The 15,597-nt window shown below is 40.7% G+C and overlaps 1 protein-coding gene across 2 annotated transcripts in view; it reads left to right on the top strand.

The window, feature by feature from the left end:
- Positions 1 to 15,597, top strand: part of LRMDA (leucine rich melanocyte differentiation associated) — a 1,835,625-nt gene that overhangs the window by 852,895 nt on the left and 967,133 nt on the right. The gene's annotated exons all lie outside the window — the stretch shown is intronic.

The raw sequence follows: 15,597 nt of genomic DNA, 5'->3' as shown, positions 1-15,597 counted from the left end.
TCATAATATGAATCCATATCCTCTGCTTCTTGGTATACTTGTCATAAAATGATGGCTCTGGTAACAGCTGATCAGTGGGGGGCGCTGGCTGTTGTACCCTCAACAATCAGATATTGATGGCTTATCCTCAGGATGGGCCATCAATAAAAAATTAGTGGTCAACCTTTTTAATATAGTATCTACAAGGGAATCATATTATAAGCATGCTTAGTCCAAATAGAAAGTATGGAGCCACTGAGAATACATGGGATATTTCTTGCTGCTCACTGGGTGCCTTCCTTTCTACTATGGTGGTGACTGATTTGCAGGACATTTAGAGTCATATGTACATAGTACATTAATTTTGAAAAGAAGTAAAATGTAACCTGTATTTGTACATTTTTTATATATAAATGCAGTTTTAGGCTTTACAAAATGTTCCAAAAAATGTTCAGTTGGAGTATGATTCACTAGCAAGGTTTTATTAGGCTGTGCTAAGATAGTAATAGAAATGAGTAAAATAAAATAAATCCTTTGTCTGACCTTCATGACAGCTCAAAAGAACAGCTTTTCATTTTCGTTTTTCTAAAACCAGGATTTCGCTTTTGAGCTATCACTCTGCCTGGCTTGGCTTAAAACCTTTTGTCATGGCTAAAGCTGCCACGTTTTATAAAGTACACAAGTCAGTAACTAAGAAAGATTCTGAATTGTAAGCACCTCAACAACCTATAAATCTTCATTGGTGTACTTGGATTCCAGCAGAGCCATGCATAATCCCCTACTGGTCTTCTGATGAGACAGATGTTCTCTGCTGTAGATGTAGTAACCTGGCTTTAAAATTGCACCTTCTTGTTACTCTTATTTACCGTTAAGAATGAATGTAATATAGTATAGCTTAGGCACAAATTTTCAGTTTAGTCCTCAGGCCATGTAAAGGACATGTACAAATGTACCATAGCTGAATCTGACAAGTCCCTGACTTAACACTAGAACTACTGAGGTAGTCATTTTGACTACTTTGCACCATGTATTTCTATATAGGTGTCACGAGTCCAGTAGTTCTAGTGTTAAACTAATGTTTCAGGTTTGTGTTATAGATTTGCGTAAAATGACATAGTAATACAACCATGGTATATTGAGTGTTATAGGTTCATAATATGAATCCATATCCTCTGCTCCTTGGTATACTTGTCATAAAATGATGGTTTGGTTTGGTTGGGCATTGATTATTATTTTAAAATACTATATATTAACCTTAGCCAGGGGCGTAAAGATTGTGGATGTAGCGGGAGATGACTTTTTTTTTTTTTTTTTTTTTAAGAGTTAAAGACAGAACAGGGAGTGTATACACCAGGAAGAGGCCCACGATAAGCACATATATACCAGGAGGGGCTCAGGATGGGGATCATATATACCAGGATGGGACCAAAGATGGGGACATATATACCAAGATGAGCACAGGAGAGGGACATATATTCCAGGATGAGCCCAGGTTGGGGACATATATACGTGGATGGGCCCATGATAAGGACATACCAAGTTTGGGGACATATATACCAGGATGGGCCACATATATACAAGGATAGGCCCAGGATGAGGACATATGTACCAAGATGGGGGCATATATACCAGGATGAGGAAATATATACCAAGATGTGGACCAGAATGAGGACATATATACCAGGATTAGCCCAGGATGGGGACATATATACCAGGATGGGGATATATACCAGGATGGGGGACATACATACCAGGATGGGGGACATACATACCAGGATGAGCGACATACATACCAGGATAGGGACAAATAGACCAGGATTGGGGACATATTTATCAGGAAGTGGCCCAGATTGGGGGACATAGCTACATAATTAAGGGGGAGGAGGACAACTCTTGTCTTTGTAGGACTTAGAATGCTAATATGGCCCATACATCTGACTAACATGCAAAGGAGCCAAGGCCCAGACTTTGCACTGAGGCCCATCGGACTTAAGTTTCACCAAAGACCTCAACAGTATATGTTCTGAAAAGCATTGCAATCTTGAAGGAAAAGATAGACTCTTAAGTATACTTGATGAGGGTTTATTTACATGTGCATATATTGTGGTCAGATGAATAACAAAAATTACAGCAGCAGTGCTGTTTTGAGTTAAGCAACAGTTTTAAAAAAAAAACAAATGCACGCAAATGCACTGTTTTGTATGCATTGTAGTTGCAGTCACTCTGTGGTCACTGCAAGTGTGTGTACTCTGATTGTGTAGCCATATCATACTCTTCAAGTCACTGTACAAGAGAGATCAGAAAATTCCAGTTGATTTGTATATTATAAATAAGATCAGTTTTATTGTATTCACTCATCAAAAACAAGATTAATGAGGCTGTACATGTTAGAACCATTTCCACAGGGCAATATTGTATTGTATTGTATTTTTTCCATTGTGTTTTTATTGCGTTTTTGAAGCTGCAGTTATTGTCTCTTGTGTTTATGTCATGTTATAAATAAAGTTGCATTGATTTTAATATTTCTGTGTATTTGGCTTTGACAAAACTTTATTGATTTATTTATATTTGGATTATATGCATATTTGACGCGTTTCTCTAGCGGAGATGCACTTGTGTGTTTTTAACCGGCGAACTTTCCACATCTAATGCAAATCTATGTGAAAAATCTGCACATAAAATTCAGAGTACTTGTGAGAGAAATTGACATGTTGCAATAGGTATCTTTATGCTATGTTCACACAGTGCGTTTTTATTGCGTTTTTTGATGCGCTTTTTTGTGCATTATTGTCACAAAATTGCATGCAAATCCTTATGCCTGAAAAGTCAGAGAATCCTGTGGTTTTATGCACATGTTGCTATTTTTTCCCGTGCAGATTTGCTGCAGACATAATCCTCAGATGACAATTTTTTAGTGTTTTTGCAATGTGTTTCCACCCCAGAATGCATGAAAAATGCATTGGAAAAAATTTGTACAAAAATGCATAAAAAACACACAGAAAATGTGGCTAAAACGCAAAAAGCAGCATTTTCTTTCCAAGAAATGCAGAATTGGTGCAGAAATTTCTGTAATCAAATACTGAACGTGTGCACATAGCCTAAAAGAGAAGCACAGTGGGCAGGACATTTCTATAAATCCCATCCACTTTGCTGGAACTGTAAGATGCTTCATTTTGGACACAGCAAAAATATGCAGTGTCAAAACTCATTAAAAATTAATTATGGGCACACAGCCTTAATGTCAACCACTCTCTGTACAATTCAATTGAAAAATAAAATGAAATGTTTTCGGGTGGAAAAAATAATACAGAGCTGAAATAGTGTGATTGCATAAATATATACACCCATAAACTAATGTTTTCTTTAAGCCTCCTTTGACTTTATAAAAAAAGGAGGTTTTTAAACCCAGAGAGAGGTTTCATTATAGAGTAGGTACCCAGTTACAAGATATGCTGTGACGTGGTGACTGGGCAGATATAAAAATGGCCATTTTTGTCTGCTAAACATCTCATTTTTTTTCTCATTTTTTTTTTAGATTTGCTTGCAGTAATGCATATCTATATTCACACATTCATTGTTTTTATGCTTTAGCATTTCAGAGTCCAAACTGTCTTTTCCTTTGCATTTATGGCAGCATTCAGAATTTTTGAGTTGAAGTCTATCAGCGTTGCACATCTAGAATTAACAATCTTTTTTCACTCATCCTTGCAGTAGATCCACATCTGTCAGATTGTAAGGGATCTCCTGTGTTCAGCGCCCTCCACAAATTTTCAATTGGGTTCATGTATGGGCTGTAACTGGACCATTCCAAAACTTTGATCCCCTTCTGATGAAACCATTCTTATGTTGATTTAGAAGGATGCTTAGGGTCATGGAGAAAAGTGAAATTTCTCTTAATATTTAACTTTTTAACATGAAAGTTTTGGTGCAAAATTGACTGAAAGTTAGAGCTGTTCATAATTCCCTCCACCTTGACAAAAGTCACCACCATGCCCCATTGTGGGTATGGTGTTCTTTTGGTTATGTGCAGTGTTGGCTTTGAACCAAACATACCTTTTGTAATTATGGTCGAAAAGTTGACCCTTGGTCTCACCAGACCCTGACACGTTTTCCCACAAGCTTTTGACAGACTTAGATGTTTCTATTTATATAGAAAGGCTTCCAACTTGCGACCCTACCCCACGGTCTAGACATATGAAGAATATGGGAGATTGTTATTACATATGCAGCACACAACCTATACTTGTCAGAAATTCTTAAAGCTCTTTTTATGTTGATGTAGGCATTTTGGTTGCCTACTGGACCAATTTCCCTCTTTTTCTTTTCATCAATTTAGAAGGGACATGCAGTTGTAGGTATTGTTACTTTTGTGCCACATTTACACGCCTTTTGGATGGCCATCTACACTTATTCCATGGTATATCTAATGCCTTGGAAATGTTTTTGTATCCATGTTTTGACTGATAACGATCAACAATTAGATCTCTTTGCTGTTTTGTAAGCTGATTCTTGGACCATAAATTTTGCTGTAAAATACAACAAATGTCAGGAAAAAGCTCCTAGAACAATGAAACCTTCTATGGGTTTAATCACAATCACTGTAAATGATGGCAGCTATATACTAACTTCTATTTAACATGAGGGTAAATGTGATTGGCTAATTTTGAACACAACCACATCCCCAATTATAAAAGGGTGTTCACATTTATGAAACCACATTATTTTAGTTTTGTTATTTTCATTCCAACCCCTCCCCCCAAAAAAAAAATAATAAATAGCATAAGTTTGTGTCTGAATGGATTTGTACAGAATATGGGTGACAATAAAGGTGGAAAAAGTTCTAATTGATTTTTCTTGGTATGATTTCTTACATGACAAAAGCCTGGCATATTAATAGGGGATATGTAGACTTTTTACACCCATAATGTTTAGGGGCATACCAAGGCCCCATACACTTTTTCATGCAACCTATTATATGTCTGTGCTGAGCCATAATCCGGCCTTGTGCGTGAGCCCTAATTTTTATTTTCTTGTATATTTTATGTGAGATGACGGACTATTTTCTTCTAGAGCCTTTCCTGGTTTCTCCTAATTGCCACAGGATGTTTTAGATTTCATTTTATTTTTGTCGTTTCTGACTCTCATTTATTAATTGTTGTTTCTACAAATATCACATTTATTTTCCACCGAATGTGTGATGACCCTTAGCGCACACATCCTCATGTACGCTGCATGTGTGTTCACAGCCCTGCTCTGGTCTCATTTTAAATCATTCTCTGATTTTATTTTTCATTTTCTTTTCTTTTCCTCCCAAGAAGAGAAACACTACTTTCATCCGGCTTCTTGTTCCAAAGATAAATTAGTGACTTCTAAATAATGCAGTGAACCCTAATTCTCTTTGATTAGCCGTGAGTTAGATGATGGCGACCCAATGAAATTGGTCATCAGCATAAATAATGAACTGATAAAATGCTAAGTCACTGCCGATCATAAATCACAGCAAATCCACTTTCTCTGGAAGTCACTGAAATTAGAAGTCCATGCTCCTATTAATTATTTTGCCTCTTGAAGACGACAGTGTTATAAATCAGCCCTGAAAGGCCCTTCACTTAGGAAGCTGAAGGAGTCAGACTGCCTGCAAATTGCTTTGTATATGGACCTAATTGTTTCCTAACTAATCCACCTTGGTAGAAAGAAAGCCACAGCTAAAAGCTGCACAATACATTTCAATACAACCCCTATTCTTCATCTGTAACCTCTACCAAGACAGTGGTATTCACAATATCAGTTCCACCTGCCTGGTCGAGAGACTTTATTAATAACCCTGTTTTAAGCTGTGGACAAAGTTGTAAAGCAAAAAATGCAAATATCTATGCCAAGCAGTCATGTTCACTTTGTAAATCCATTTCCTTAGAAGACCGAGTACTCCATTAAAGGGGGTTTTCTCATGATTGATCATTACATGCATGCAGCTCCTGTGCCTCCCAGTTTCCAGGTTGCCAGCCGTTGTTCACTCCTGAAGATTGACATGGCCCGACCATGCTGTTGGTCCGAACTGAACGCTCTCTCAGGTGACTAGCAGAGGCAGGAGAACTGAAGCTTGTCGGATCCAGTAGCACACTCCTTGCCTAGGTAAATGGCCACTCTGAGGCTGCACGGTGGCAGATAACATTGACAACCATCTTTGCACTATTTCAATTGTAAAGCGCTGCGGGATATGTTGGCGCTAGATAAATAAAAATGATCATTATTATTAATAAAATAGAAATCATTCCATTCTTGCAAACTTAGAGGATTAAATAAGAGTTAAATTGCAAAGTTTCTTGATTTTATAAGCACTTTGCAATTTTACTCATTGAAAGGGTGTCATACAATTCATGTTGCCCAAACCACTGTCAGCATGTCAGAACCTGACTGCACAATTGAAGCCAGATATATTTTTCTCTGAAGTGCTCCACTGTGTCAGAGAAAATATAGTTAAAAGTTTTGGCCTGGGACCATAGCCAAAGACTAGTTAGTCCTGCCTGCCCCTGGCTGCTTCTCTTAACACTGCTGTAGATGATTGACAGGTCTTCTTTCAATCTCCTGAAACGGCCCAGTGAAAAGCCAACAAGGGGTGGCACTGGACTAGTCTTATCTCTGACTTTGGGCTATGGCATGATCTTGTCACTACATATTCTCTGAAACGTTCAAGTATTTCAGAGAAAAATATCCTTGGCCGCAATCGTGTAGCCAGGTTCTGATTCATGCTGCCAGTGGTTTGGGCAGCATGAATTGTTCTCTTTATGAGAATTATTTCATAAAGGTACATTCAAAACATGGAAAGTATGGTGGTGGCAAAGCAGATGCAATATTTTATGTTATTTATTCTAAATAGTCACAGATGCGGTAAATCATTTTAGTGCCACCAGCAGTTGTAATTAAATTAATATGAGACTATTGTATGATTGACAGTAAGTGAAGCCCCAAAACAGCCTAAGTTTTTTTAATGATCCCCTTTAGAGTTGAATATTAGTAGACATGCTAGAAAATATGATCATTAACGCCAGTATTCCCTAGTTGACTGCCTTAGCAGTCATATTCAAATAGAATTACTGTGCACAGAAATTTAAAATAATCAGATCACTTGGTGCAACAGTGTGGAAGTTTGGCCTCATCCGCTCCTGGACAGCCAAGCTAACTTCATACTGCTGCTAAATATTTGTGTTGAGAGGCAGCAATAGCTTGTGCATAGACAGCTGTATGCTGAATGTATTCTTACCATTACATTTTTATTATTGAATTAGTTGATGCTGTATAATGATTGTCTAATCAGTGACTCTTCTCTTGTTTCTATACTAATCTTTATGTTAAATGGGTGGGTTTTCTATCTAGTAGTTATATTATGGAAACAGTACTTGTCATGCTGGTGGGTGTAAACCCACTGCGCAATTACCGAGCTTAACCTGAAGGGGCACGAGTAAGTGCCTACTGGGTCTTTACCAGAGCCTCTTATTGTGAGTATGGCCTGGGCTGCCAGTAGACACCATGTACCACTCCCAGACAGTCCCCGCTTCTGCAATAGCTGACAGGAGGGTCAGGGACATAGGTATGGGTAGGCAGGCAGGATGAAATGGGAGCAACAAGCAGGAGTCGGTACTGGTGACTGACAGAATGGAGTCAGCAGGAATTGGTAGTGAAGACTAAAGGGGGCTTTACACAGTAGCGATATCGCTAGCAATTTCTAGCGATAGCGACCGTGTAAGTACCCGCCCCCGTCGCGCATGCGATTGTTTGTGATCGCTGCCGTAGCGAACATTATCGCTACGCAGCGTCACACATACTTACCTGGTCAGCGGAGTCGCTGTGACTGCCGAACAATCCCTCCTTCAAGGGGGAGGGACGTTCGGCATCACAGCGACGTCACCGCAACGTCACTAAGCGACCGGCCAATCAAAGCAGAGGGGCGGAGATGAGCAGGACGTAACATCCCGCCCACCTCCTTCCTTCCGCATTGGGGCCGGCGGCAGGTAAGGAGACGGTCCTCGCTCCTGCGGTGTCACACATAGCGATGTGTGCTGCCGCATGAGCGATGAACCACGACGCTAAACAACCCTTACCGATTTTTTACTTTGGGACGACCTCTCCATGGTGAACGATTTTCACCATTTTTGAGGTCGCCTAAGGTCGCTGGTAAGTATTACACGCTGCAATATCGTTAATGACACCGGATGTGCGTCACTAACAACTAGACCCCGGCGACCAAACATTAACGATATCGTAGCGTGTAAAGCCCCCTTAACAGTATTACTATATAGGATGGTGGGACAAAGCAAGCTGGGAACTTTGGCCTCTGTAGTCCAAATCTTAGGATTTGCACCCTTGCGAATCATTGCTGAGCTCAGAGGAGTCAGAGATCAGAAATGAGGAATGAACTGGCGATAGTAGTTTGCAAATCCTACAAAGTGTTGAATTGCTTTAAAGTCAAAAGGGCGAGGCCATGTGAAAATTGCAGACAATTTTTCTGGATCTATCTTTAGTAGAGTGTCCAAGATGATCTAACTTAGGAAAGGAAGAGAAAACTGTTCAAAGTCACATTTCTCAATTTTGCATATAGTCTATTCTCTCTGAATCTCTGCAAGACTAGATAAACATTCTTTCTTGGAGTAGTCATGTCTGAAGAGAAAACCAAGAAGATATCATCAAGATATATAATCACGTAAGAGTAGAGAAGATCTCTGAAGATATCATTAAGATATCATTCACAAATTCTTAAAATACATCTGTGACATTACAGAGCCCAAACGGCATTACCCGACAAACATAGTGATTGTCCCGGGTGGTGAAAGCGGTCTTCCATTATTCTCTTTGATGAATAAGAATTAGGTTGTAGGTTCTCCTAAGATCAAGCATGGTGAATATCTTAGCCCCTCTTAGACGGGATTAGTGGCAAAGGATATTTGTTTTTTACCGTGATCTGATTGACACCCCTATAATCAACGCAAGGCCAAAGAGTTCCATCTTTTTTCTTCACAAAGAAGCCAGCCAGTCCCTGCTGGAGAGAACAATTTTTGAAATAATCCTCTGGACAAAATCTCTTTGATGTATTTAGACATGGCTTGGGATTCTACCATTTAAAGAGGATAGATACAGCCTTTTGAGGGTGAGGATCCCCGGATCTCCAGTCCTGAATGGGTTCGTCGATATGAAGCAAAGACAGTCCCAGGAGGAGAGGGTGAGGTAGGATTGTAAGCACCAGAAGGGAGATATTCTCTGTATGCAAAATTCCTACCCATAGTTCCACTTGCACAGTAGCAAAGTCTACGGATTCAGAAAAGGCCCTTCCATCAACAGAAGACACCTTCAAAGGACTTTGGAGATGTCATACAGGAATCCGATACCAATATACCATGGCTCGCTGCAGTAAATTTTCTGTCAATCAGGAGTCCAAGAGGGCCATCTCAGAGAAACAGGTATCTCCAGGCAGAGTTAACTAAAGAGAGGTGTTATCCTTGCCCAGTTCAGCCTCTCTAGCAGAACCTAGGCTAAGGAGTTTCCTGGCTTCAAGGGACATGAACAGATGAGATGTTCCACTCTTCTGCAGTAAAAGCACAGTCCCTTGGCATGACAGTGTGCCAGTCATTGCTTGGTCAGCTTGACACAATCAACCTGCATTGGTGCAGGAGCAGAACTGAACGCGGAAGACTTTGAACTCAGCTGTCTCTGGATAGATGGAGCCAGGCACAGTGTTCTTTTTTCATGGATCACTTCTCTGGTCCATTCCTGGAACCTGAGATCAATCCGGATAGCCAAGGAAATTAGATTATCTAGGGTAGTGGCAATATCACGACCAGCCAGTTCATCCTTGATCCTTCCAGACAGACCCTCCGAGATGGTGATTACCAGCACCTCATTATTCCATCTTAAGGCCTCTTTCACACTTCAGTCAAAAACACAGACATTTTTCACTGACGTGTTCAATTTGCATGTGTCCCTCTGTGTGCTATGTTTTTGGCACACATGTGCTTTCCATGAGCTATCCGTGATAATATATGGAGATCAGAGACGTCTATACTCACCTGTCCATGCCGCTGCTGTCCCCGGTGCCAATATCTCTGGCTCTGCTGTGTCTGGCCGATGCTATCTCCTTGCTACTGCTACTTCCGGGTTGGTCGTACAGTGAATATGCATGAGCATAATTAGCCGGCCTGGAAGCAGGAGACAGCAGCGGCTGGAGAGAGCAGCGATGGAGAAGGTGAGTATACAAAGTAGTTTATTTCAAATGAACGTGTTTTCTCTGGTACATATCACATGGATCACACCACTGTGTGGTTCATGTGACATCAGTTATGCTGGAAAAATGGACATGTCTCTGTGCTGAACACATGGATATGCGACATGCGAAACACGATCAGTGAGAAATCGCTGATGTGTGCGCAGACCCTTTGAATTAATGGGTCTGCGTATGTCTGTGATTCTGGTACATATAAAAACTGCAACATGTGTACCAGAATCACTGACATATGAGGGAGGCCTAACTCAGAGGAAAGAGTACAGAATTGAACCGCATATTGCCCCAAAGTCAGCCTACCCCAACGCAGCCTGAGAAAGCAGTAAGTTGCAGAGGATGCCTGGCTCATCGAAGACTTTTCAGAAGGCCCTTAAGAAGACTTGAATGTCTAAGGTGACAGGATCTCTTCCCTCCCATAAGGTGTTGATCCAGACAAGAGCCTTCCAGGTGGGACATTAAAAATCCACCTTTGACTCGATCGGAAGTGAACCAGTTGCCCAATAGTTCAAAATGCAGTATGCACTGATTGATGAATCCTTGGCAATGTTTGGGGTCTACATCAAATTGTGGACAGGCATACAGACATGGACTGGATCAGAGAGCAAAGGTTGCAAGCTGTGGTGTAGCAGCGAAGGTTTCTGCGGCAAAGCCTGTTGAAGGAGGGTCGGCCGGCATCAGTGCATTCAAACGGATATTTAACAACCGCAGGAAGGACAGGATTGATCCTGCTGTTCACGTTTGCGGGTCCTCTCTCAAAATTGTTGCAACAGTGGCTCAGGATAGGAATCTGCTGGGTCCATAGCCTGAGCAAACTGTTATGCTGGCAGGTGTAGAGCCACTGTGCAATGTCTGGCTTTACCCTAAAGGGGCGTGACTAAGTGCCTATCAGGTCTTCACCAAAGCATCTGATAGTGAGGATGGCCTGTGCAGATGGTAGACCCCAGGTACCACTCCAGGGCAGTCCCTGGTACTGTAGTAGCTGAGCAGAGGGTCAGTGACACAGGTACGGCTGGGTAGACAGGAGTAGGAGTGGCAATCAGGAATCAGTACTGAAGACTGACAGGATGACTGTATAAGCTAGTGGAAGAACACACTAGGAACCTAACTACTCATGCACCTCCCTACTGGGGAAGGTGCCTTAAGTACATGGAGACTCCCAGCCATAGGTTTCCTCTCTGTCCCTTTAAGAAGCCAAAAGCATTCACGCGTGTTCCCTAAGGATCCTGCCAGGAGACATGCGCACTGGGTGCATGAGCTGGGAGAGAGAAATGTCCCAGGATGCGGCAGGCAAGAGGAGCATGGAGGACATTGATGGCCAGCTGCAGCAGTGAACACGTAGACATCCCTGCTGGGAGGAGGCAGCGGAGCAGTGCAGGGACGCCGACGTTACACTTGTTAAAGTTACTACAGGGATATACTAACATACTTGATTTAAATTAGATGTAGATATTAGATAAATGCACTTTTCTTACTAAATTATGTCATCACCAAACTTGCTACAGCATGATTTGAAAATTCTATCAAATTAGTCACATCACGTCTGTGTAGATGTAGTGGAAGGTGTAGACTTGAGAAACATGACAATTAATGTTCCATTGTCTGTTTCCAGAGGAGAGAAAATCTCTGCAGTAAGTTTTCATTGCTTGTAACGTCACAATATCATTTTCGAATATTTTTGGTACAGAATTGTGTGGGAAAACACATGTAAAACTAATCACGTGTCTGGTCATCTTTTTATTCGAAAGGCAAAGATGTGTTTGTTGACCAAGAATGATCAATATGGCTTCTCAATTCAGTGAATATAAACTATATTTTATGAATTCTAAGCATCAGGGTAACTCCTGGATTTATTAGTTTTCCTGACATTTTAGTTGTGGTTGTTACATTATATTTATGAATGCAGGAGTATTTGGTTCTCTCATTATATTTTTCTTTAACATTTATGGTTTCTGCTACCATAACTGTACTCTTGATGTTTTTATTGTCTCTTAGCATGGGAAGGACGGAATATGACCAGGTGCAAACCACTAAGAGGATCTATTAATTCTGCTCTCAATGTACAGTATTGACTTGTCTTTTACAGAGCTAGCGTGGTGAGATTGCACATTAGTGTCTACCAGACTTTAAAATGGAAAAACAAATCCCTCCAAAATTAAAGTTGATTTAATGTGCATAATAAATACATAAGTTCATCTCTTCATAGATTCTCACTAAATCATACCTTACTAACAGAGACATGACAGCTATGACAAATGTATTTCTAATGAATGCTGATGGATTCCATTGACTTCTGCCAGGTTTCCTGTGTTTTGAATGACAAGAATAGTTATGCAAACTATTGTATTCTATCTATAAAAAACACCCAAAACTCAAAGTAATTGAGTCCCGTGTTAAGGCACTAATACACATCAAATGATAGACAGCCGAACCCACCAATGGTAGAGGGACTGGCTAACCATCTGATATGTAGGGGGCCTCCTGATTGTTGGCTAGAAAAGGATCAGGTAATTGAAGTTTTAACATACAATCATTCTGTTTTCAAGGGAGTTAAGCAACTGCAAGAGGATTTTGCCAGTTTGGTGGTCCTCTTGACCCATTGAACAGGAGGAACACCTTTGTAGAAGACCAAATACAGGTGCAGCTCAATGAATTAGAACATCATCAAAAAGTTATTTTTTTTCAGTAATTCAATACAAAATGGGAAACACATATTGTATAACATTATTACAAACAGAGTGATCTATTGCAAGGGATTATTTTTGTCAATGTTGATGATTATGGCTTACAGCCAATGAAAACCCAAAAGTCATTATCTCAGTAAATTAGAATAATTACCACAAAACACCTGGAAAGGTTTCCTAAGCATTTAAAATGGTTCTTTAGTCTGGGGGAAGACTGCTCACTTGACAGATGTCTAGAAGGCAATCAATGACACACTCCACAAAGAAGGTAATGTTATGATTCAGTGACTGAGGAGGATCAAAAGAGGCAAAAACTAGGAAACACAGAGAATCACCAGAGTGGTTGGAAACTCAGGTGACTGCAGACCGGTAACACAAAAATAGCCATGGGACGTGCCTACGATGACCTAGTCGCCTCGACACAGCCGGAGAGCTAATTATTCCTAAACAGAGAAAAACAAGGAAAACTAATCTGCCTCGGAGCAGTCCCCCAAAGATATAGATAGCCCCCAAACATATAAAGCTTGGGAGACAAGATGAAACACAGTACACAGGTAGAAAACAGATTCAGCAAAGATGAGGCCCAAACTATCTATATAGGAAAGGACAGAAAAGAGCACTGTGTGCAGCCGCGCAATACCCTAAAAAACACACCAACACACCTGATAGGAAAAAAGCTGAGACCACACGGCCTCTCCCCCACTATATCAGTACTCTGGTGTTACTGGAATCCAAGCAAAATACGAATATAGAAAAAGGACTGAAATTAATACCAAGCATGACAAAACAAAAATACATTGCCAAATATGGAGCTGGGTACAAAGTCATTCCCAGCAGGGAATGATCCAACTCCACCCAGAACTCCACACAAGCAAAACCAGGAGACAAGCCTTAGTACCACAAAAATAAACAGCAAGAAAATGGAAATAAACCAGCAAGAGGTACAAAGAATAAACTTATCTGAAAAGAGTTCAGGTGGAAACAGAAGATAGGGCAGGCTCCAGAATGTCCACAGCACCACAGGAGACCACATTGATCACCGGCCCAGACCAAGAGAACATTACTCAGTTATATAGGCCCAGTCTGAGCAGCCTGATTTCCAATCATCATCAGCTGTCTGGCTTCTGTTAAGCAGACCAACTCTACTACCAGCATTAGCCACAAGAGGGAGCCCCAACCCGGAACCCAGTCCAAATGTGTTCACAACAGGGTAAGCTACAAAAGGTCATTGCTAAAGAAGCTGGCTGTTCAGAGTTCTGTTTCCAAGCATATTACTGGACAGTTGAGTGGAAGGAAAAAGTGTGGTAGAAAAAGGTGCACAAGCAACTGGGATAACCGCAACCTTCATAGGGTTGTTAAGAAAAGGCCATTCAAAAATTTGGGGGATATTTACAAGGAGTGGACTGCTGCTAGAGTCAGTGCTTCAAGAGCCACAACACAGACGTATCCAGGACATGGGCTACAACTGTCGCATTCCTTGTGTCAAGCCACTCATGACCAATAGACAACGTCAGAAGCGTCTTACTTGGACCAAGGAGAAAAAGAACTGGACTGTTGCTCAGTGAGAAGTTTCCACAATTAGTGATGGTTTGGGGAGCCATGTCATCTGCCGGTGTAGATCCACTGTGTTTCATCAAGACCAAAGTTAGCGCAGCCGGCTACCAGGAAATTTTAGAGCACTACATGCTTCCTTCTGCCAACAAGCTTTTTGGAGATGGAAATTTCATTTTCCAGCAGGATGTAGCACCTGTCCACACTGCCAAAAGTACCAATACTTGGTTTAATAACCACAGTATCACTGTGCTTGATTGTCCAGCAAACTCACCTGACCTAAACCCCATAGAGAATCTATAGGGTATTGTCAAGAGGAAGATGAGAGACACCATAACCAACAATGCAGACGAGCTGAAGGCTGCTATTAAAGCAACCTGGGCTTCCATAACACCTCAGCAATGCCACAGGCTAATTGCTTCCATGCCACGCCGCATTGATGCAGTAATTCATGCATAAGGAGCCCCGACCAAGTATTGAGTGCATTTACTGTACTACATTACAGTAGGCCAACATTTGTGAGTTTAAAATCATTGTTTCTGTTGGTCTAATATAATATTCTAATTTTCTGAGATAATGACTTTTGGGTTTTCATTGGCTGTAAGCCATAATCATCAACGTTAACAGAAATAAACACATGAAATAGATCACTGTAATGACTCTGTATAATATATGCGTTTCCTTTTTGTATTGAATTACTGAACTAATTGAACTTTTTTGATGATATTCTAATTTATTGAGATGCACCTGTATGAGCTGTTTTCTGCTTGTGCTCTTTTCTTTCTTTGCTCCTTCCTTAATGTTTGATAGTGGTTTTCTTTCTGTTGGGTAAAATATAATAAAAATTAGAGCTTTACCACTTACTTGATTTGTGCTTTAAAGTGTCATCAGGTTACCAATTGTGTAACTTGAAGCTTGTCCGCCCCAATGCAAAATCTTAAAAAGGGCCCTGAACCATCATAGTTCTTTAAAGGGAATCTGTCTGCAGGTTTTGGCTACTTCATCTGAGAGCAACATGATGTAGGCAAAGAGGCTCTCAATCCAATGATCTATCACTTAGTTTATTGGGTGCAGCAGTTGTGATACAATCAGAGTTTTTAGATTTAGCAATGCAGC

The sequence above is a fragment of the Anomaloglossus baeobatrachus genome, chromosome 5 (genome assembly GCF_048569485.1).
Source record: "Anomaloglossus baeobatrachus isolate aAnoBae1 chromosome 5, aAnoBae1.hap1, whole genome shotgun sequence".
Taxonomy (NCBI): domain Eukaryota; kingdom Metazoa; phylum Chordata; class Amphibia; order Anura; family Aromobatidae; genus Anomaloglossus; species Anomaloglossus baeobatrachus.
Note: the sequence above shows the minus strand (reverse complement) of the source record. Positions and strands in the feature narration are given on the sequence as shown.